Raw genomic sequence first — 23572 nt, forward strand, 5'->3', positions numbered from 1 at the left:
GCCAGCAGGCCCGAGCTGGGGCCGAGCTGGGGCCTAGCTGGAGCCCCCGGGGGCGGGCCGGGGCCGCGGGCCCGGCCTCGGCAGCGCCGGGAGACCCAGCAGCCTCCCCGTCCTCGTTGTTACTCATCAGGTAGGTAAGTCGGAATGAATATTGGGCTTAAGGCCTGTGAGGTCGCACAAGCCAAACGCAGGCTTCATGGAAGCGGAGTTACGGATGAGCCGAGTACAGTGCTGGCCTGGCCAGGAAGGCCAAGAGAGAACACGTGAGAAAAAAAGCATCAAAAAGGTGGGGACCAGTATTCTCCCAGGAGTGGCTATCAGTTCTGGGAACTGAAAGGGTTTTTTTCTCCCTACCCCTCAAAATAGCAGTACTTGAAACAGAACAGCCGCCTCAGTGACACAGCAAGTGTAACGTCAAGGCAAGAGCACTAATATAAGTTGTTAACCTGCACAGTTACTCTGCAAGTTGGCTTTTCACTGTTGTCTTAGAAGTATGGTCTGTGCCTTCAGCATAAGCCTTGTTTGAGTGTGTTACAGTTTGAATTCAGAACTCAGGTTTTCCACAGACCTGCAGTCCACCCACTGCCCTTCACTCATCAGGCTTTCAGAAGATTCCCTGCTGTGACGCAGACGTGTTGGACCGCAGGTTAGGCCTGGCATGATGTGGAACAGCTCCTTGGCCACCTGCTTCTTTGCACGTGCAGGTTTGCAGGTGCAAACCAGGGATCTTAGTTGCTGTTTGCAAGCCCTAAGTCAGTGTGAGCTCTGCATTTCAAGAGTGTGGTCGTGTGTGAAAGACTGACAGTGCATAAAGTAATATTTCATTAGTAGGGAAATTAATAGCGTATCTTGGCAGCTTTAATTATGGACTAAGAATTGGAAAAATGCTGCTGTACCAGGCAGAACCCTCCAGTGGCGAGGGGGGACATGAGAGAGAACTGTCCTTCAAATGCACAAAGGGTGGCTGTGGCAGTCCATCTGTGCTGCTTGGACTCTGACCGAGGCCAAAAGTTTTGAAGCTCCAGTTAATGCTAGAAGAAGAGTAAAACTGACTGTCCCTCCGGGCTGCATGTAGGCTTAGGTGGCCTCGCTGGGAAGGAAGCTCCTCACTCCCTGGGCAGCACTGAGGATCTTGCTGCTCGTGTCTCCCCAGCGCGGGGCACTTCCCACCTGCTCCCAGTTAGTGCCCAATACTGGTGCTAGACTGCCAGCACATGGGGATGTGAAATCCGCTGTACTCGGCCCCTCTTGGATGGACTTGTTCCTTGCTGTTTTTTTAGGCTTAGCGTATGATTTGCTGGATGAGCCATGGAAAATAGAGCCGTGTGTGAGAAACTGCCTCCCTTTGCCAACGAAAGCTGTTCTTCGCTGCCTCTGTCCCCAGAGTACTTAAGAAAGTAATCCAATAGCGTAAAGTTGAAAAAATAGTGAGTGAGGCGCACGGCTAACATTTTGCATGCTGTTGTTTCCTCTCTGTGATCCCAACTCATTTTTTTTAACTGTTGTTACAGAGGTGCAGGGATTACTGCCGTATCAGTATCAGTTAATCATTCCGGGCATATTTGTTTTCAATGACAGGTGTATTTATGTCTTTTGAAGGTTGTTTTGAAAACAAGTCTGATCCAGACTGTAATAAAGCAAAGCCATAAAATCCAAAGATGGCAGCTATTTTTGTGCTGGCAGCACACAGAAATCTGGCTCAATCCGTCAGTAAATTCAGCTGGTGCTCTCCTGCCTGCCCTCCCTCCATGTTACTGGCCTATATGAGGAAAAGCCAAACAAGCAGGCGACCTGGTGCTGAACCGTCACAGTCCTCAGGATGGCATTCTTCTGAAAGGTGAAACAGGCACAGGAATGCACTGACAGAGTGGATGGATGTTGGTGGTATATACCCCATCTGGCCTTCCTTCCCTGATCGCTGCAGAGGGAGGTGGACACCCCAGCTAAACCTCCCTGTGTGGTGAGTCAGAGCTCGCCGTGAACTTCATCCGAGACAAGGGTCCCGACGCACCAAGTGCTGCGCAAGCACGTGAGAAGCAGACTTTGGCTTTGTGGCTAGACACAGCTACGGCCAACCTGATCTCGTGCTGGCAGCAGTCCTGCGTCTGGAGACCTCCAGAGGTCCTTCCAGCCAACACTCGCAGGATGCCAACTCTGGCAGAGCATTACATAAGGGAAGGAAAAGTTTCCATTTTATATTTTGGCTCCACTGGGAAGTGGATGCAAAGGGAGATACTGCAGATGGTCTGCAGTAAAACTGGTAGTTGAACCCAGTCCTCATCAGTCCCAGACCTGCTCTTTAAGTGAGAGCTGACCAAGTGCCTTGCGATCAACATTTTTAAGGGAAGAATTTTACCTTTTTTCCTGGCAGAAAATGTAATAAAATAATTTTCAGACCCCTCCTGACTCAAAAGTAGTCAGTTTTCTGCACTCCCCTTCTGCATTCCTCCTGCTCTCTTGCTTCCCTGGGAGAGCAAGCTGGGAGCGAGCCGTGCCTTACACTGACCAGGTCACCCGTCTACAGTGGCTGGGGAGTGGGATCCAGGCGCTGGCTGGGGTGCAGAATCACAGCCTGCAGCTTAGGGTAGCTCTACACCCGTAAGGACCTCTCTTTCCCTGCCAGATGGCCATCTGGCTTTATGTGCGACTGTCCACTGCCTCGCAAGCTGCAAGGCTTAGTGTCCTATGCTCCAGAGCTGTGCTATAGCACCAGGAGGCCACATAAGCTTACGGTGACAATGATGTCCTTTCTCTGCTCTCTGAATTACAGTCTAGTGACCTGCCGTAGAGTTTGGCTTTTCTCAGCTTTCAGACCACAAGGCCGGAAATGAGTCCTTCCATCGAAGCGCATTTGCCATAGTCTCAAAATAAGATGCACCCTGTGGAGGCCAGCATCTTGAGAGAGGCTGTGTAGGGGAAACAGCCTGTGTCATTTCTGTCTCTCTGTTCTTGAGAATATTTTTTATGGGTCCCAAAAAAAACCCCCCACGTCAAGACCCGCATCTTGCAGGGAGAGATGTGTGACTTGAAGTCAGCGTGCAGTTCCAGAGAGTCTTTAAACCTCTGCAAAACCAAGTTTTGCTTCTCGTTGCTGGCGAGGCAAACCACATGCCGGGCCATGCGAGGAGACACAGATCAAGAGACGTTATTGTCCCCTCTGCTGGGTATCCATTGGGGAGGGATGCGGAGAAGCTGGAGAGGGACCAGCAAATAGCTGCAAGGTGGGAGGGGGCATGAGGCACATGGCCCGTAGGCCAAGCTGGCAGGAGCTGGGCTTGGCTTGCCTGGCTGAGGGGAGGCAGGAGAGGGGTTTAACATCAGCCTAAAACTGCTGGAAGGGCAGCTGCAAATCGCTGAAGGCTTTTTGGTAGCCTCAGCCGATGCAACAAGGGGCAACAGCCACATGGCGCTGTGGGGTTGTAGTTGGCACAACTCCTTTGCCAGCAGCCCTGGGACAAGGCACCAGGGTGGTGGGGACGATCCCTGTCCTGGGGAGGGGGTTTTAGCTGTGGCCACACAAAGCCTGGGGGGTTGGGAGAGCCCTGCCACCGGCAGGACTTGGGCCGAGACCCCCTGAGAGCCCTGGTGCTGCTGGGGCCCCGCGAACTGTGGACCATGTTCTGGCTTTATCCTACCCTCAGCGGCACGGCGGGGAGGATTGGTAATTTAGGCCTGTCTCTGAGAGATAGCCAATGAAATGTACCTTGGACTAATTAGGCTTTAGGGCTCAGGAACTCCGTTCCAGTTGCCTGGCCTCTGTTTTGACCCCTCTTTTCTTTGAAGTTCATAGAGAAGAGGGGAAAGGAAATGAGAGGAGAGGCCCTGCTTTTCCTGTAAAAAGCCTCATTCCTTATAAAATCGTTTGGCAGAAATCTCTTTCAGCTGGACAAGCTGAATACTTTAATACATGCCTGCAGTCATTTTCCTCCCTTGTCTCATTCCTCTGGCTGCTCAGTCACTGCTCTGCATCAGTAAAACCGTAGATGCACAGACAGAAATACTCCTCAAAGAGGTAGCGGAGAAGATCTCCAAAAGCGTGTTAGGGGGCTCTGAGTTGCAGAGCCGTGTTATTTCCTGGGCCGGCTGGAAGTGCACAGCACTGTGCAGTACAGGGAGGCTAGCTCCAGCTCAGCTCTGGGTTTTCAGACCTATCTTCCAGGCAAGCCTGCTAGGGCACACAGCTTCTAGCCTTTGCCAGGCCATGGAGAAACCACACCAAACATTCTCTCTCCTGCGTTAACATTGCACCAGGAGGAGAGCAGCCCAGGCATGGTAAGGGAGAGGCACGTAGTGTCTCAGATCTGTCCTGGGCACTAGGGATGTTTCAGAGCAGGGAGCAGCCAAAATCCCCAAAAGAAGGCAGCCATATTCCCTCCCTCCCACTGTAAGGCAGAATTGCCAGGAGGTCTTGTTAGGAAGGCATCTCTGGAGGTCTGTAGTCCAACTCCCTGGTCCAAAGCTAGATCAGGTTGTGCCAGGCCTTGTCGAGTTCTGCGTACTCCAAGGATGGAGATCTGGTCTCTGAGATGCACCACCCTCACGTGGAGGAATTTTCTCAGGCCCAGCTGGAACGTCCCATAGTGCAGCATGTACTCGTTGCCCCATTTCCTGCCCATGTCTGCCTCTGAGAAAATTCTGGCTCCATTTTTTCCATAACCACCATTTAGGCAGCGGATGACCCCTATGAGTACCCCCAGTTGTCTCTTCTCCAGGCTGGGGAAGCCCAGTTCCCTCAGCGTCTCTTCATATGCCCTGTGTTGCAGCCTCATCACCACCTTGGTGGTCACTGCTGGACTCTTTCCAGTTTGTAAGTGTCTTCCTTGTACTGGGTAGTCCTGAACTGGTCACAGTACAGAGACGAGTCTTCAGCAGTGCTAAGTGGTGAGGAAGGATCACCTTTCCTGTGCTGAACTTTGCGAGCTTGCTTCTGGCCCATTCCTCCAGCCTGTTGAGGTCACACCGGGTGGCAGGCCTTCCTCCTGAAACATAGCCACCACTCCCACAGATGACGTTAGCTATGAGCTTTTTCTCATCTTCTCTTGGGATGGGCTGAAACCCACCTTTCACCAGACGTGTGTGCAGTGGGTCAGCATTTCCTCCTCTGTTGGCTGGTCATCCAGGGCAAGCTGTGGGAACCACTGCTTCCCTGGAAGGTGGCCTTGCTGCAAAAGGCAGTTTGCACAGAGTGTGGTTAGAGCTGGAGCCACTCTTACTTCTCCTTTTGAGAGGTGAAAGCATGGCCCGAGTGCGGTCAGAAATTTCCTGCACCTACGTTCAATGGCAGGCCGCCTGCAGTCCTTGAGCCGGAGGTTTCACATCCTCTTTCAGACCAACCCTACTCTACTGCTGCGGGGACAAGGACCAAATCTGGCTGCAGTGGGGCCTGAGCTCTGGTTTGGGTGAACAGCCGGTGATGGGGAGTCTCCAGCTTGCACAGTGCTTCTCACGTATGCCTGGGGATCCGAAGGAGTCTGCAGCAGCTTGTAAAGGACCCATTCTCAGACTGCCCACCAGCTTCATCTCAGCCCTCTGACTTTTTGGGTTTGGGCATCTCAGAAGCACTGGCACCTTCCCTAGGCTGTGAGGAGCGGCTGACCTAAGGCTGGTTAGGGAAGGAGGATACTGGAAGGGAGGACCTAAGGTGGCCAGGGAAAGTAGTGCTAGCACTGGGTTGTGCAGGGAAGTTTTCTGCCATTTGCAGTGAGGAACAGCAGCTGAGGAGCGTGGGGAGATCCAGCGCAACTTGCATATGGCCAGGCAGTTGCTGGAGTTCCCACGGAGGACAGCTTTTGGGTTCCAGCCCTGTAGTGTTTCTGCATGCAATTAGCACAGAGTGACTGCAGAAGCCATGCATGCAACTATGCAGTGGTGCGGGGGCACAGGGGTGCATTAAACCAGTAAGAGCCGCAGGCACCCCTGCACAGTTTTCACAGAGGTGCCTGCTATGCTTCTTATCTGCATGGGTTTTGAAGTCCTAAACGACTTGTGATATGAGGACAGCCAGGCATTTATTTGAGTGCATACAGAGCAGAGGCGGCCTCCTAAAAACAAAACATGGCGTGGTGTACTTAGGCTGTATCATCTTGGAGGGGGAGACCACGTTACAGATTTATTTCTGAAGCTGGGCCTTGCAGCCTGTTGGATTGATTTTAACGTGTGACTCATGTCAAAACTGCTTCAAGGTTAGAAGTGAAATTAGGCTGAAAAGGCTGTTATTCACAGGCAAAAATTGATTCAAGACATTTGCCTTTCATTTTTACGGACTGCAGGCAGGGGAGAACTGTGAGAAGAATAATTTCTGTGTAACTGGAGACTAATCATGAATAATCACACTCCCTGGTGACGTTAAATAGGATTGATTATATTTAACTTGCAGGCTGTTATATTTCCAAGTCGTAATCTTGGGCTGGGCTCTTGGACGCTTTTATAAATGAGGTGAGAGGCAATAACGTGAGCGGCAGGAGTAAAGAAAGGACAGAGAATGGTGTTCGTGGCTTGGCAGGTGGCAGCCTTTCTTCAGGGTTAGCCTAGTCCCAGTCCCTGTCTGGGGATCGTCAGCATCAGCAAGACGCTTGGTCTGCTCTCCCAGGAGCAGTGACCAGTGTGAAATGCCTTTGCCCATGACTGAGGCTTGGCTCTGGAGCAAAACAAACCGTTCAACAGCGCGGCGAGACTCATCTGCGCCCCGGTTGCAGACTCAGAGGGCTGGGATTTGATGTTACGCGCTGGCCACCGCGCTTTCCTGTGCGGCACGGCAGGAAGGCATCCAGGTGGCTGGGATTTCAGGCACCAGTGGCACAAGCAAGAGCTCTCTCTTCAGGCCATTCTTCCCTGACACACCAAACAAAAGCAGTTTCGTGCCTCCAAATGTCCGAGCTGCCTGCCCTTCGTTTGGCTGTGTCTCTGCCTCTGAGTGTTTCTCGGGGGGTGCAGTGCAGGGAACCAGCTGCTGGTCCTTGGAACGGGCAGCATCCCTCTGGAGAAGGGTGCGTTCTCCCAGGTTAAGTGAGTGCAGGATAACCACAACTCCTCCCACCCACCTGTGCGGGAGCCTGGGGAGGGGGAAAACTCGCCAGGCTTTTTCCCCAGCCGGCAAGGGAGGGCTGGGCTGCTGAGAGGGACCGCTGCCGGGACAGAGAGGCACTCCAGCAGCCTGTCCTGCTGCCGGGCTTGCGGGGGCTGGCAGCGTGGGAGCTGGTGGCCTCTTGCTGCTCTGTGTGTAGCCTGACCATAGCGAACCTCAGAGTGGACAAGGCACACTTTGGAGACAAGCACAATCCTCCAATTAAAAGTGGTTTTGGTTTTGTTTTTTTTTAAATTAATATCTGCAATATCAGCATGCAGCAGCATGGCTGTATGAGATCCTCAAGTATCCTGTCCCTGTTACTGAGGAGCACAGCGAGTCTTGGAAATATTTGCTGGGACAGATAAGAAGTGTTTTGTTATCTCTTTTGCCTTGTTGGTTTGACACAGGAAAGCTTCTGGCCATCCAGAGAAGGTATCTGCCAATACTAATAAATATCGGTATTGGTTGCACCTTGGTAATTCTGAAAAATCTGTTTGCCAATACTCACCGGGAGTTACGCCTTTCTTTACTTCTCCAGGAGGGGGTCGGATTTGTATTTTCGGATTGTTCCTAAGATAAATCTCCACATTTATTACTCACACTTTTAGTAATCAATAACATTTTAGTTATATCGTTTTACTGACTCAACCATTGCTTCTGCTCCCATATGTGTCTCAGCATGGGTTTTGACTATTAATTTCTTAATGATTTCAGGAGTTACTATACATTGTCCATGTGAAGTTATCCACCATCCTGGATCATTTTTTTTACATTGTAATAGTTTAGCCAACTTTTTTTCTTTTTCGTTATAATTTGGGGATTCTATTTGAATTTCTTTTGATGGAATTAAAACATAGATTGTGGTATGTAGCGCCACACGCTTGGTAGCTTCATCTGCTTTTTGATTTCCTTGTATTGCTTTTGAGTTTCCTCTTTGATGCGCTTTACAATGAATCACAGCAACTTCTTTAGGTTCTTGTACTGCTTCCAATAAATTTAAAATCTCTGCTCCATACTTTACAGGTGAGCCACTGGCAGACAAAAGTTCTCGCTCTTTCTATATCACTCCATGGGCATGAACAACACCAAAAGCATGTTTAGAGTCTGTATAAATATTAACTCTTTTACCTTTAGCCAGATCTAAATCTCTTGTTAAAGCTATTATTTTTGCCTTCTGGGCGGATGTATTTGGAGGTAATGCTTTTACTTCTCGATCTTCGGTTAAAGTTACCACGGCATAGCCAGCCCTCATTTCTCCTTTCACAACAAAGCTGCTTCCATCAGTAAATAATTCTTCATCCGGAGTCTGGAGAGGGACATCTTTCAGGTCTGGCCTGCTGGCATATACCTGTTTGATAACTTGTAAACAATCATGATTAGGATCACTGTCTTTTTCACTTGATATTAAAGAAGCAGGATTTAAAATTGCACTTACTTCAAAATGATGTCGTCTTGTTTGCAATTTGTGCTTTCTTTTCTGACACCTTGTACCCAGCCATTCCCAAAAAGTTGAGGAGGCTAACAGTCTTTTCTTTGCAGATTTCAATAGTATCTGCTCCCAATAGGATGTCATCGACATACTGAAGGAGGGGGATTTGATCTTCCTTACCGGACCACTGTTCCAATTCCTTGGTCAGGGCTGCTCCAAAGATGGTTGGGCTATTTTTAAACCCTTGTGGCAGCACAGTCCAGCAGAGCTGAGTTCTTTTCCCAGTCAATGGATCTTCCCCTTCAAAGGCAAAAATCTTTTGACTGTTTTTTTCCAGAGGTATACAAAAGAAAGCATCTTTCAAATCTAAAACTGAGAAATGTGCATTTTATTCATTGATAGTTGTTAGCAGTGTATATGCATTAGGGACTACTGGATGAATATCCACCACTAATTGACTGATTGCTCTTAAATCTTGAACCAACCTATATCCTTGGTTATGTGGCTTTTCACTGGAAGGATAGGAGTAATCAGATTGACGTTCCCTTAAAAGTCCATATTTGAGAAAATTATTTATTATTGGTTCCAAACCTTTTCTGGCTTCTATACTAATAGGATATTGTTTCTTTCTTACTGGTCGAACTCCTGTTTTCAATTCAACTTTTACCGGTTCCACATTTTTTGCTCTTCCTGGTTTCTTTGTCGCCCAAACAAAAGGGTAAACTACATCTTTAATTTCTTCTGGTATTTCTTCAGATTCATCTGTGTTTGTCTGTAATAAATAAACTTGGGCTTGCCAGGCATTAGCTTCAGGAAAATGAACTTGGATTTTTCCTTTTTTAAAGTTAATTTGTGCTCCCAATTTAGTCAATAAATCCCGTCCTAAGAGAGGCATGGTGCATTCCGGTATATATAAAAATTCATGCATCAATGTTTTTCCTGCAATTTTACATTTTAAAGGTTTCAAAAAAGGCCTTACCTCTTTCTTTCCCATGACCCCAACAATAGATACATTAAATTTACTCATTGGTCCTTTACATGTATTTATAACAGAATATTTGCTCCAGTGTCCACTAAAAATCAACTACTTCATTTCCCAGCTTTACTGGAACCAGGGGCTCAGCTGGGAAAATATCATTTTCTACCCCCGGTCCCCATCATTCAGAATCTTCTCCCATCATAAGCAGATCAGCTTCAGGTGGAATTTGCTGTGGCCGAATCACAGCAACTCTCTCATTGTCTGGACACTCATTTTTCCAGTGTCCTTGTTTCTTACATGCAGCACATTGATTGATCCCTAATGGAGCAGACTGTCTAAATATATTTCCACATCCTCTACCTTTGCCCTTTAAGTACCCTCTGCCTCTACCTTTCAAATATCTTCTTCCCCTACCTCCAGCAGATCCTTGGGCATTCACAAAAGCAGCCGCCAGAATAGTAGCTTTCTGCTTCTTATCTTTTAGTTTTTCTTTCTCCTGGTTTTTCTTTACTTCTTCTCTGTTACTATCTACTTTATAGGCAATCTCAATCAACTGTGATATAGTCATCTCTGTAATGCCATCCACTTTGTGTAACTTTTTGTGAATATCAGGGGCTGCTTGTTCAACAAACAAAGTAGAAAATATTGCCCTGGTCTCATCACTTTCAGGGTCTAAATCCGTCCATTTTCTGCCCGCCTCACATAAGCATTCATAGAAGTAGATGGATCTTCCCTTGGTAGATGGATAATTCCCTTGAATTATCTGGGTTAATTTTGCTAAATTCTTTGGACGGGATATTCCATTTTTCACCCCATATAAAATCAATTGTTGATACTGTTTTATCATTAATTTCCCATCATTACTATTAGGATTCCACTTTGGTTCTTGGGTCGACATAAAATGAGCAGGGCCTTCCCTTACATTTATTCTTTCATTTTCCATATTAGCTTTTTCCAATACTACTCTCTTGTCTTCAGGAGTAAACAAATTATTTAAAAGAATTTGAATATCTTGCCAATCTGGATTATGATTTTCAATAATTGTCCTAAAAGATCTATACACCTTTTCAGGATTTTACCTATATGATTCTGCCAATTCTTTCCAATTCATCGAATCAGAAGTAGTAAAAGGTATCTTCACAAACACTGGTTCCCCCTTGGGCCCACAGCCTGACGAAGGGGTGCTAATAAAACAGACCCCTGCTGGGTCCCAGTTCTGCCAGCTATTAGACTGAATGTATTACTTCCCTTTGCTTCAGTTTCAAAACTTCCATTTTTACTCGGTACCACCACCATCTGTATATCTTCTTTCTCTTCTCCTAGTTTTAAACACTGTTTTCCTATACTACAAGCAGAACAACAATGCATTTGATTCCTTGTCCTCCATCATCATCATCATCACATTAGAATCTGAGTCTAAAAGTTTACATCTCTTCCAAATTTCATGATCATTTTTCAAGGTAAAGAACAAGTAGTCCACATAAGGGACCTCATCCCATTTACCCTGTCGTCAACAAAATAACGTAAGTTGCAAGATAGTATTATATTGCAAAGTTCCCAATTCTGGCCATTTTACTTCATCTTCTAATTTATATATTGGCCACCATTTAGTACAATACTTAATTAATTTCTCCTTTCTCAAAGGAGCTCCCCCAAATTTTCCCCAATATTTTATGATGCATCCAAGGGGAGAGCAAAGTGTTACTTTAGACTGTTGAGTTCCCATATTTTTGCCCAAAAAGAACGTTCTTAACTACGATTTCATATACTCCAGTCGTCACTGTCAAAGGTATATGAATATACCTTTTTACCTTTGGTGCCACAATTTCGTATACTCCAGTTGTCATTGTCAAACGTATATGAATATACCCTTTTACCTTTGGCCACAATTTCATACACTCCAGTCGTCACTGTCAAACGCATATGAATATACCCTTTTACCTTTGGCCACAGTTCCTTACCACATGCATGCACAATTTTATACCCCAGAACAATATCTCATTCACCTTAGCGTTGCAGCGTTGAGTGGCTCACCTGCTCTGGTTGGGGACAATACTCATGGAGTTCCCGATCAAAAGGTCGGCGCGCGCTGGAGTCCAGAGAGCAGGGTCTCCCCACCGAGAGCCGGCAAGTCGATCCGGGCAAGGCTTCACAGCAGTCCCATCTGGGTTGCCAAAAACTGTTGTCCGAAAAGCGGATTCGTGCCCGGCGTGCAAGTAACCAATTCACACGCTCAGGAGAGAGATTGTTTTATTCAGGCCTGGGTGCTCGGTGGACTTGCCACAAATCAAGCACACCTGGTCTAGTCACCTTTCTGTTTATATCCATGCTTCTCATACATATTTTAAGTTTGTCTTTTACATATTCATTAAATTTCAGAAAACTATAATATTACATCATCCTAGACACATGCGCACTAAAGCCTTTAGGGTCTCCTTGAGGGTCTCAGGTGGTCTCTGGTGGTCGGCAGACCTGTTCATGAACCTGTTCCTTTTTTTCCTTATAAGGTCGAGGTTTGTCTCCGAGCCACGTCTGGGCCACGTTTATTTGTGGTTCTCTTTTCCAAGGTTACTCTTTATTAGAGTCTAACGATGCTTCCAGGATACACAATTTATACTAGTTACAATTCTACACACCTGCAAACACAACACCTGCTAGTTACCTAACTTCTAAGCAACAAGTCTTCATTGTTTAGAAGTACAAAAGTGAGCAGTAGAGTTACAGAAGCGAGCAGTATGGAATAGTGGATACTGTACCTACTACATCACTAGGGTAGTGGAGATGAACACCCGGGGCAGCTCCTGGTGCACCTCGGGCAGTGTGGTGTGCGCACGCCTCCTTGTGCTCTCACCTGTCCATGCACAGACCGGCTGGGGGACAGGGCTGAGCCCAGGGTGACGTGCGGGGTCGCACAGGAGCCAGCAGCACAGGAGCCAGCAGGGCCCTCTGAAGGTCCCCAATCCCGGCACGCACCAGGTCTCTCCCCAGCATGAGGTGAGGACAGCTGTGCTTTGTGCAGCCATGTCTAGAAACCCCTGCAAGGATGGAGACCCCCTCCTTCTCTGCGGCCCTGTCCCTCTGCCCATTCAAGTTATGGTGGCTCGGGTGGCGCATTACTGTGCTCGTAACAGTGGCATAAACACACCCACAGTACCTGCCTATGCTGAGGGTATCTGTGGAGGCACAGCATGCAATGAGTGCTGGTTGTGGGTCTGATGTTCATACTACAAGGCAAGGAGATCTACTGGAGACCTTTGAGATTTCCCAGCGTGGCTGTACAAGCCCTTGAAGCTGTCCTTGCTGTGGGCAGAGGTGTGGAGCTGGGTGCCTCCAGAGGTCCCTCACAACCTGAATTTTCCCATGATTTTGCTGCCATTGCAGGTTTGCTTGGCCTTCGTTCTCATTCCGTTAAACGAGAATTTGTTGAGAACAAATTTGCCATAGCTTGAGCGTTGTTGTGGTGAGAAGGCTGTACAGAACCTTCTTCCTTTAATTGCCACCACAGAAGGGCTTTCTCCTGGCTTATACCAAAAGGGCAGGTTGCCACCCAATGTCAGACCCTTAACCACCTTGGGCCTTTTGGACCTGTTGGCCAGGTCACAGCACCACTCCGACACACAGAGGCCATGGACTCAGCAGAGGATCCAAGGATGGTCCCGGAGACTTGTTGCTGGCATTTAATAGAGAGTTTTGTACCTCTGCAGTGATACATGTGTGAAAGGGAGCCTCTCTTCCCTTTCAGCCCCATGTGGCCATGGGGAGTGTGGAGAGTCGGGCTTGGACCATCTCCATTCTGATGTTCCTCTCATGAATACCACCATGACGGAGCACCCCACGCTCCAAAACTCTGCCCCAGGAATTGGGGAAGGCCTCTCCACGACTGAGATGCAGAGCTGTTTTCTGAAGGCAGTACTGCACTCTCGTTCACATGCCTGAACCAAGAAAAATGTCACAACAAATACTTGTGCTGGCTGTGCTTCGCTGTGACGGGAGTATGACCTCTTTCAAGGCACGTTTCAGCTTCAAGCGTCAGTTTGCTGTGCTTTTACTGGAGCCTTTACGAATGCAACAAAAAGACCTGGATAAGGAACCATCCCTCATCTGGAGAAAGTCTGTGGACATCTTTGTGGGATAAAAATGAAACAAAACAAAACAAAAAACCATCTAGGATGCCTCCAGTGATAACATTGCTCAGTTACAGGCTGGCTTCAGGGTGCATGATAGCAAATGTTGGAAAAATGATTATGGTAACCATTTCACAAATAATTAACCTCGTTGCTTTTCAGTTGCTTAATTAAATTGCCAACAGCATCACGTCTCAGGATAAACCCTGCTATTCAAAGTTTGACTAGTCTGGGAAATGATTATAAGCATCACAAGGGGTCTACAGGTGGGACCCTGAAGAAAACTCTGGCTCCCGTTGTTTTCCTCTTTCATAGATTGGATATTTCTATTTTTATTGCTTTTAATAAAAGTCTTCCTTTGCCAGGGAACATCAAAAAGCAGAAGAAGTGCAGCAACACATGTCTGCAGGCAAAAGATTAAGTTCTGGAAAACATGGAGTTTATATGTGTATATATGTATACACACACACACACATATATATGTACATGTATACTTACATACTTCTTTTTTGTAATAGTGCTGGAAATAAATAATCATTATGAGGGAGTGGCTGACATGGTGAAAGGCAGAGCCTTAGTCCAGAGGGACCTCTCTAAATGGGAGGACTGGACCACCAGGATGGTCACAAAGCCCAGCAAGTAGAAGTGCCAGTGGTGCCTGGTGCACAGGGGTGAGGGAGGGATAACCCTGAGCATCTGTTCAGGCTGGGAAGCGACTGGTGGAGCTGCTGGATAGGGCTCGGAGGTAACTCTCAACATGAGCTTGAACATGGGCCAAAAGTAATTCTCACTGTGAATAATGCAAACTGCTTACTGGGCTGTACGAGGAGGGGCACGGCCAGCCCAGTGGAAAGGTGTTGGAGACTCTTGTGTTTCTGTGAGGCCAAGAAGCCCTTCAAGATGATATATTATAGTAAGGAGAAATGGGTGAAAGTGCAAGAAAGATTCCTTCGCAACCCTCCACGGACCCAGACCGGCAGAAACCCAAATGTTTCAGCAGGGAGACGGAAGTGGGCAGGCGTGCTGGCAGAAGACATCAGGCAAGATGTTTTGCTGTGTGCAAGGCACTGGAGTGAACGCTATACAGCTTGCTGGCATGGCCTAAATGACTCATAATCTGGATGGGGCAGCCATGAGAGCCGCGCCAGGGTGCAGGGTCCCAGCAGCATCGTCCCTTCTGCTTCCTCCCAGGGCCATCGCTCCAGGCATGCTGGAAAGGCAAAGGTTAGCGTGGGTCTTGTGACACAGCCTGTTCATTTCTCAGTCAAAATGGGAATTTTTTGGCACTGTCTGCTGTCCTTCTGCTTGTTCTTATGTTTTGCTTCTGCTAGGCGTTGTTTTCTCTGGAGGCCTGGGATCCTTGGCCACACCGTGTTTCCAGTGTTGCTTGTGCCGATATCACCGTGGTTTCTAATGGGTGGGTTTCTATCATACCATCTCGTGTTAGTGGAGCAGGGGTTGCTGAAATGCTGGAGCAGTCTCTGCCCTGAGCTGTTGGTGCAACAGCAGCCCACAGAGTTAAACATTAGCAGAAGTTACTTATTCCCCCTAAAGGAGGATCTTTATAGCTCTGCCCTTATTTTGTATTGTAGTCCCAGCAATACTGTAACTCTGACAGCAGGGGTTAGAAATCTGATTTGTTAAGACATTGCAATGTCATTATGTCTGGTGCTTTTTCAGAGTTTCCTGGATGTTACTTGAAACAGGATAATCACTTACTCATGTGCAACCAACGACCACATGGAAGTTGCTCACAAAAGAAGCCGCAGCCTTTGCTAACAAAGAAACTCCTTTCTGTTTTATTTTTCCAACCAAAATTCCCAAAACAAAGTAATTAAATTTCTCCCTTTGTTCTGGCTTTTGTATTTGTTCTCACTTACAAGCAACCCCAGTGGGGAGATGGAAGATATAGGACTTTGGTCTTAGAATAAGGACCTTGGTCTGAAGTTTTTCCTGTAGGTAATTATTCCTAGTCCAGAAATGTCAGAATGGGGAAGATTTTTCTTCTTTGGACTCATTTGTCTAGTGCATTCACATTACCATAGATGGAATACTTTGGAGGAGATATAAGAGAAGGATTTCAGTTTAATCAGGTCCAGGCACAAATTTTGGACCAATAGCTAATACAGCAGAGCATCAGCAACATCTGTCTCCTCTCTGCACTCAGATCCAAGAGGACTCAAGAGCTATCCAGGCATTTTTATGACAGAAAGATTTGCTTATTCAAGAACGGCCTCCCCCTTTCTCCTCCTCAGTTTTCCTCTTCTTCTCCCAAACACAAATCAGTAACCTTTATTAACACCATGAGGTCTGAAAAACATTTCTACATTTAAATGTGAACACAGAAGGGCGTTTGTTTTTGGGGATGTCAGTTAACCAGGAATGCGTAATCAACGTGAGTGATGAATTACACGCAGCGTTTCCATCTGCTCAGGCAGCCCTGGGAGCCCGGAGCTGGACTGGGTCAGGATTCCTGGGACTGAGAGCCCGAAGCAGGGGCAGGCCAGGGAGGAGTCAGCTTCCCAGCAGGTATTGAAGCTCTGGTGAGTTGGGTTAGCGCAGCTGGCACATGGGCACAGCAGGATACCTGGCAGGAAGAAATGCTGGTGCAGGGAGACATTATATGGTGGCTGAGCAGGTCTGGAGGATGGGTGGAGGGGCTGGGCTGGGTCTGTGGCCCCAGGCGGGTCTGGTGCGTGAGGTGAGGTAGAGGGGTAGAGGGTGCTGCACAGGGACAACTCGGCCTGGGACACACCAACAGGAGCCACCCCAGGGTGAAGACCAGACCCTGCTGCAGCCAGGCCACTTTCCATCAACCACTGCAAACGGAGCAGAGAAACGTAGACACCTCTGCCCATCTCCTGTGTTTTCAGGCAGGACACAACTCCTCCAGAAGCAAACGGGCAGGGGGGCGAGGTGGATTCAGTCTGCCCTAAGGCTGCATCTGAGATGAATTCTGTGGGAGGTGCCCAGGTTGTCTTTTCACAGCCTCAACCCCTGGGAGTGATGTTTCGTGGTCTTTTGTCTCTCTCACCTTTGCAGATCATTCACGGGCCCCTGCCAGAGGCAGCCAAGATGAAATTACTCTGGTGTTAACAATCCACACGTAGATGCTGAAGTCCTAAAGCTGGGGGACCCTGCAGGTTGGCCTTTTGCAGCCGCTGTGAGCCACTTCTCTTTCTTGGCCACATCCTTTTACAGTGAAACGTTACGTCATCTGACATCAGCTGTTGTCTCTTATTCATCTCTCTGGGGAAAGCCACCAGGCTAAATCATGGCCCCTCATGTGGTCCTCTCTCCGTGTAGGTTTGCTGTGAGTGGCACCTTCAGCAGCCACCAGAGAACAGTCACTCGGCAGGACATGTCCTGCATCTTTGCAGTGGTGAAGTGGTACAAGTGACTCACGCAGCATTTAGTCACCGCAGTGGGAGGCAAGACTCAGCTGGCTGTTGGGCAAGTTACAGTCCTGAACGTAGAGAATGGGGATCTTCCACAGGACATGTCCTCCAGGAGGTCCTGCAAGATTCAGACAACCAGCTGGCTCATACTAGTAGGAAATCAGAGGAACACTTAAATCGGAAGGGAGCTCTGGAGCATTCTAACATATCCCCTGCTCAAAGCAGGCAAACCCCAATGTCAGGTCTGGTTGTTCTGAGCCTTATCAGTTTGGGTTTGGGGTATCTCCCAGACCAGAGACCCTACCTCTGGTCCCTGGCTGCACCCCTCCTCCAGGGAAGCAGCTTTCCCTTGCGTTCAAACAGCATTTCCTCTGTGGCAACCCTTTGCCCAGACAATGGTGTACTTTCACCTTTCCATGGGCATCCTCCTCCTTGGGCACACAGGGACAGCAGGGAGACATGAGGCCCCGAAGCACTGTGTGCCCATTGGGAAGGGGTCTTTGGGGCGGGGAGGCAGCTACATGTTGTCTGACTGCACAGGGAAGCAGCAAGGAAACCCAGTCCCCGAGTCTGTGGTGGGGCTGGAGCTGAAACAGAAAAAAAGGGCTTCCTGAAGCTCAGAGCTGCCTCGTTTGCCACCTGCTCTGCCTATGCGGGGCCGGCAGGAGAGATGGCGGCAGGGCTGGGGCTTTCTCACTGTCTTCCACAGGCAGCAGTGCCAGGGTGAGTCTCTCCCTGCGGTCTCGGCTGCTGGCGGTGGGTTGGAGCCGTATCTCCCAGGCGGTGGTTCGGCCCACAGCTGGTTTTTTCCAGCGCTGGCAGAGGTTGGTTTGCAGAAGGGAGAATGACGGCGTTTCAGGCATGATGACTGCGGTTTCCATGGCAACCTGCAGGCGTGAGTCAGCATCTCCCTGCTGCGGTGGCCAGAGCTGCCTGTCCCCAGCTTCGCTCCGGGCATGGCACACGAAAAGGCAATGCTGGCGCAGGGAAGCGGAGTGTGTATAATGTCTGAGCTACCCTGAGAGCAGGAAATATATCCAAGAGAAGATCAAATCAGTTCTCCTGCCAGCTAAATGTGGGGATCCCTTTTGCAGAATGGGGACTGCCCATGTCCACCTGAAGGACACGTGCTCTGCTTAGCATGAAGCTCCTCTTAGCTTCCTCCAAGCGTAGCTGCTTGTGCTCTTGCCATGTGCTGGGAGGGGCTGCACAAGTGTGCAAAATGCTGTGTCCAGATACACACCGGTTCAGATCCATAGGCAAGAGCCACGAGAGCTGAAGCATGGTCCTTCCCTAGGCACAGAGTTAACTGTCTTGGTCTTTGCAGCTGCCACTCGAGAGCAGGAGCCACCAGTGTGAAGGACTAGCAGGCACCACTCTGTGCTCTGTACATGACCCACTGCAGCTGAGAACCTGCACAGAGCAGGGAGCTGCAAATTACCGTTAGCAGAAGCGATGCAAACTCAACTTTCTGCGTCTGTGGGAGTCAGAGGGCATAAAAGCTCCCAGGCAGTTCACCACACAGCCCTGGCCTGTGAGCATCCGCTTACAATGAGGGAACAGGAGGGTCAGGAAAAAGTCTGGCAGGAAAGGCAGGACTTCACCCAGCATGCACCCACCCATGCTGGGCCTCCCTGCCCAGGCTGTGCACCCAGCAAGTATCCTTGGCAGATACTGTGCAGGGTTTGGGTGCCAGAAGAGATTTGGTGTCTCTGCGCAGGGTGAGCAAGGAGCCAAAGCCAAGCCAGCGAGAAAGGGAGAGGCTATTCCCCCTCCCTGGGCCAGGAAAAGGCATACCACCACTACTCCTGCGAGCACTGTCAGCCTTTCTGGCATTCAAGGTAGGCTTCAAGGTGCGGCAAAATATGTTTTCTTCTGATGGGAGGGCTGAAGTATTTAGTTTCCACCTAGGGACTGTGTGAACAGATTCAAAACACCAGTTCATTGTCCCCACCTGGGCAGCAGGTCCGGGTGACAAATGGCGCTGTGAGGATGTGGGTAAGTCCCCCAGTGTTTCTTCAAGTGCTCTGTTTTGAGACCAGTAAGTGCTGTGTAAATACTGGTGTGCTGGGAGCAAGCTGTGCTTGAAACATGAAACTCCTCTGGGAAAGTTTGTGTGCTTCATCAGGATACATCACAGGATTGCTAGCAGGAACCAGCCCAAATGAAGTGCAACGTGGAAAAACCTGTCCCACATCCATCCCCCAAGGCATTGCTACACCCCACCCCCTGCCACCCTTCTTATCCGTGTGGTCCCTGTCCCTCTCTGCTTTGAACATGTTGGCACCTCGCTTCTAAGGGACCATTGCCCTCAGCCTGCTGGTTTCACGCTTCCCCGTGTCCAAAGCTGTGGCCAAGCTGCTTTGAACTCTGTAACCTGTGAGCAGTCTCCTTGCCCCATTTGCCGCAGAGGACGTCTATCCCAAACAACAGTGGAGCCTGCCCTTGGGGCCAGAACAGCCCAAGCTCCTCTCTGCAGTACAGCCACAGCTCCTGGGACTCGACAGCTGTCTCGCAGTATGTTTGTAAATCTCTGTGTTTGCAGTGAAGCGAGGCTAATTTATTTCCTGGATGTTGCCCAAAAAATGTTGCAACTAAGGCTTTCTCTGCCATACGATTTTGGTGTGCAGGGTGTTGTTTTTCTTCTATGCATTGACCAACAGGACTGTGTGAGGATTTGACCCTCCATAACTACGCAGATTTGCCTGGAGCCATGAAAATGGCAGCTTCCTAGCCCAGCAGCCTTATTCTCTGTCCTGTGGTCCAGTGCAAGATGTCTCTGCTGCCTTTTTATATTCTAGGACCTTGCAGAAATGCATACGTGAACAGAGACATATGTGATCCTCAGGATGATGCTTTGCCAGGTACATAGATCCAGGGTAAGATTCACACAGAAGTTGCTCCAGACACAGTGTGGATCCACAACACAATGCAATATTTGGGCAGGTGAGAATGTGGGTATGACCAAGAGTTTTCAGCCTCTGATCCACCCCCATGCTGCCTGGCTTTTTGGGCATCCCACAGGCTGTTTCCCTCCTCCTCTTGCTCACGTAATGGGGTCAGTCCGCAGTTCAAAGAACTTGCCCTCTTACTTTAAGGACCTTCCTGGTGGACGGAGTCCCTCTGTGGCTGAAGAAAAAGCCCACAGCCCGCTGGAAGGAGCACAGCTTTGTAGCAGGCAGATTTTGGAGGTCCTGGCAGCAGTGCCTCCAGGCTGTCTGGCATATAGACATGTGTGGTCTTGTTGTCCGAAAAGCGGATTCGTGCCCGGCGTGCAGGTAACCAATTTCACACGCTCAGGAGAGATATTGTTTTATTCAGGCCTGGGTGCTCGGGGGACTTGCCACAAATCAAGCGCACCTGGTCTAATCACCTTTCCGTTTATATCCATGCTTCTCATACATATTTTAAGATTCTCTTTTACATATTCATTAAATTTCCGGGAACTAATTATAACATTACATCATCCTAGACACATGCGCACTAAAGCCTTTAGGGTCTTCTTGAGGGTCTTGGGTGGTCTCTGGTGGTCGGCAGGGTAGTGAACTCTTCATAAACCTGTTCCTTTCTTTCCTTATAAGTTCGAGGTTTGTCTCCAAGCCATGTCTGGACCACGTTTGTTTATGGTTCTCGTTTCCAAGGTTAATCTTCACTAGAGTCTAACAATGCTTCTAGAATACACGATTTATACTAGTTACAATTCTACACACCTGCAAACACAACACCTGCTAGTTACCTAACTTCTAAGGAACAAGTCTTCATTGTTTAAAATTACAGAAGCTAGCCGTATAGAATAGTAGATACTGTACGTACTACATCAGTTTCTGCCACCAAGAAGTGTGCACTCATTGCACGCGCATAGTGACGGACCTGGATGTCCCTCCTTCAGCCTGCCCAGGGTTTCAGAGATGGGGAGGTGTTCTGCATACGCTGTGCCATGGCTCTGTCCTGTGCATGAGCACATTGGGGTGTTTTCTGCTCCCCAGCAACCTGGCAGATGAGTCCCTGAGCTGTGACACTGATCTGCTCTGTAGTCAGGCAAGCTTTTGCTGGCATCAGGCTGAGGTTAAGAGCACAGCTGCTCAGTTCGGTGCCAACGACCCTTTCCTCCATGGAGTCGTCTTTGGGTCAGGATGTTCCCTGTGTACTTGCTTTGCAACCGTCTCTCGAGGGGGCCAGGACACCAAGCAGCTGTTCAGGGGTGAAAAGTGTACAATGCCACAGCCTTGATTCTTGACTTCCCAGGGTGCAGCTTTCAGCCCAAAGCTTAGTCTCCCTCTCAGCGTGCTCAAACACAGGTCAGGAGCCCCTTCATCACCATCTGTCCAAAACACCCATGCTCACAGGCTCATCTGTGATGGCATGGCTTCCCTCAACCAGCACAGCTATGAATGTCTTAGTGGGCAATAACACAAAACAGAGTATGGTGGCCACCAGAAAAAGCAAAATATGCCAAAGGACTTGGCAGCGCTGCTGCCAGATCCCTTGGCTGAGCTGCAGACCTTCTGCCATAGGAAGCACTTTCTCCTTCGGTTTGCACAATCCTGAAGCCAAGGCAGGGGTTGGGATTTTGGGCAGCAGGGGTGGAGAGAGTGGGCTGCTCTGCTGTGCCACCACTGCTGTGCAGCAAAGTGCTGAGCCACGGAGGGACCGTAAGTGATGGGACAACATAAACCATAGGCTTAGCAGTTGCAGGACTGGGGCATTGCTTCCCCCAGCCATGCCAGTGGGTGCAACACGCGTAAACACGTGTTTACAGGCAGCCTGTCACACAGGACCAGGGCAAGTGCAACCTCTGTCCCCATCCCTCTCCCACATCCTCCCAGGTTTCCAGCCTGAAACTGTTTGGAGAGGAATTTCCAAAACACATGTTGCTATTTGAGGAATGCAGCAGGGGGGAGGAAATAATCACAACAGAGATAAGGAGAAGTCGGTCGACTTGACAACTGCACCAAGCAAGCTCTTCTGGCTCCGGCTGGTTTAGGATGGGACTCTGCAGCCCGCCCCCGCTGCCCCGGGCAGCAGCTCTGCTGGTGGGGGCTGGGGAGGCAGCTCTGGGGCAGATGCAGGGGAAGATGAAATACACCGGAGGGGCCGGGGCGGTGGGGTGGCATCTATCCCTGCTCCCCTCTGCGTATCAGCCATCCAGCTCATCTTCTCAGCAGCCGTCTGCCGCCGGGCTTCCCTCTGGCTTTGTGGTCACAAGGCTGTTTCACCAAGGGCACGTGCGGGTTTCAGGCGTCTCCTCGGAGCGTGGTGCAGCTGTCCTGCCCCATCCTCCCAGCAGGATTTTTGGGGGCTTATCTGCTTTCCTCCTTGTCCTGGCTGTGTTGCACTCGGCTGCTAAGATTCCCCCATCCGCGCCACCGCTCCCCTCGGGGACCAGCTCTGTTTAACATCTATCTGGCCACGTGGCACTCCTCTGGCAGACTGCTGAAGGCCTTGTATAAACGTTCTGCTGGAAAACACCCGCGGTCCGGGGTCTAGTCGCCTCCTCCCAGGGACAGAGAAAAAGCTGCATTGCTCTTGGCTTGGAATTCAGGAAGAACTGGTTTGCTAAAACCAGATGTCTGCATCCACTTTTGCTGATCCCATGCTGGGGCTTTTGCACCTGACGCTTGCGGAGAGGCTGTTCTCTCGTGGTAAGGGGTTTGGCGGAGCCAAGGTCGCTTTCCCAGGACTGTGCACATCTGTGGCTTGGCAAATAAATGGTAAGAGAAAAGAGGTCCTCTGGCTGGACAACCTACAGAAGGAAAGATGGACAGAAAGTGCTTGGGCAGGTGGATGCACGGCATTCACCTGGCTGTTCCTGACACGCTCAAGTCACGGGACTGTGCACCAGAAACGAAGGGGATGCCCTGAGTGTTGAGATCTGGCAAGAGCCTGTGCAGACAAGATTAGGAATTAAAAATTTCATCCCTTCAGGATGAAATCGTCCACCCAGACGAACAGCCTCAGATGTGCAGGTCTATCCCAGCTCACAGGTGTGCTGTGCCATTCGAGCATCCGGCAGACATTGGTCATTTTAACTCACTGCCAAACTTGCTCAGTACTTTCATCTCTGATAAAACAGTTGTGAGGGTTTAAAACAGAAAATGCAGTTGGCCAGGAAAGGGGATATTCTTCCTGACCCCTGCGAGTAACCAGCTCTGCAGCCTGAGCCCTGGTTTATAGTCTCTGTCACAACACAGAGCTGCAGAAGTTACCTGCAAAGTTGTAGATGCCTCCTCCACAGAGACATACCTAGTGTCAGGGAAAAAAAAGGAGCATCTTTATTGATGGAAAGACTGAAGGCCAGAGGGGACTATCAGAGTGTTCCCTTTTCCTGCACTGTACCTCTGAGCAGGGCTCAGAGACGGTCTCTCCCTTTCGGATACGTGGCACAAGGTAATCTTCCTGCTGTAGCACTCCTTGCTCATTTCTGCAGCCTCTTTGAATATGCATGTTTCCTTGTTCCTCTGGAAATGCAAACAGCTTTTCCTACCAGGGCTGTGCACAGAAGCAAGATCCCCCTGTTTCTAATGCCATTATCCACTTGCTTACAGCTGGAGGTTGCATTATCCCTATTAACTGCAG

At 49.2% G+C, this 23572-nt stretch overlaps 1 long non-coding RNA gene across 5 annotated transcripts; it reads left to right on the forward strand.

The window, feature by feature from the left end:
* The first annotated feature begins 24 nt into the window (after positions 1 to 24).
* LOC142075325 (uncharacterized) lies at positions 25 to 17452 on the forward strand. Of its 5 annotated transcripts, XR_012670851.1 has the most exons (6): positions 14133 to 14822; positions 14930 to 15015; positions 15279 to 15428; positions 16033 to 16141; positions 16641 to 16741; positions 16905 to 17452. It is a non-coding gene; the product is annotated as an uncharacterized LOC142075325 (long non-coding RNA). The 5 variants fall into 5 exon arrangements; XR_012670852.1 differs by lacking the exons at positions 14133 to 14822; positions 14930 to 15015; positions 15279 to 15428 and adding an exon at positions 25 to 286; XR_012670854.1 differs by lacking the exons at positions 14133 to 14822; positions 14930 to 15015; positions 15279 to 15428 and adding an exon at positions 25 to 134.
* Positions 17453 to 23572: the final 6120 nt, after the last annotated feature.

This window comes from Calonectris borealis, chromosome Z, assembly GCF_964195595.1.
Source record: "Calonectris borealis chromosome Z, bCalBor7.hap1.2, whole genome shotgun sequence".
In the NCBI taxonomy this organism is placed as follows: Eukaryota; Metazoa; Chordata; class Aves; order Procellariiformes; family Procellariidae; genus Calonectris; species Calonectris borealis.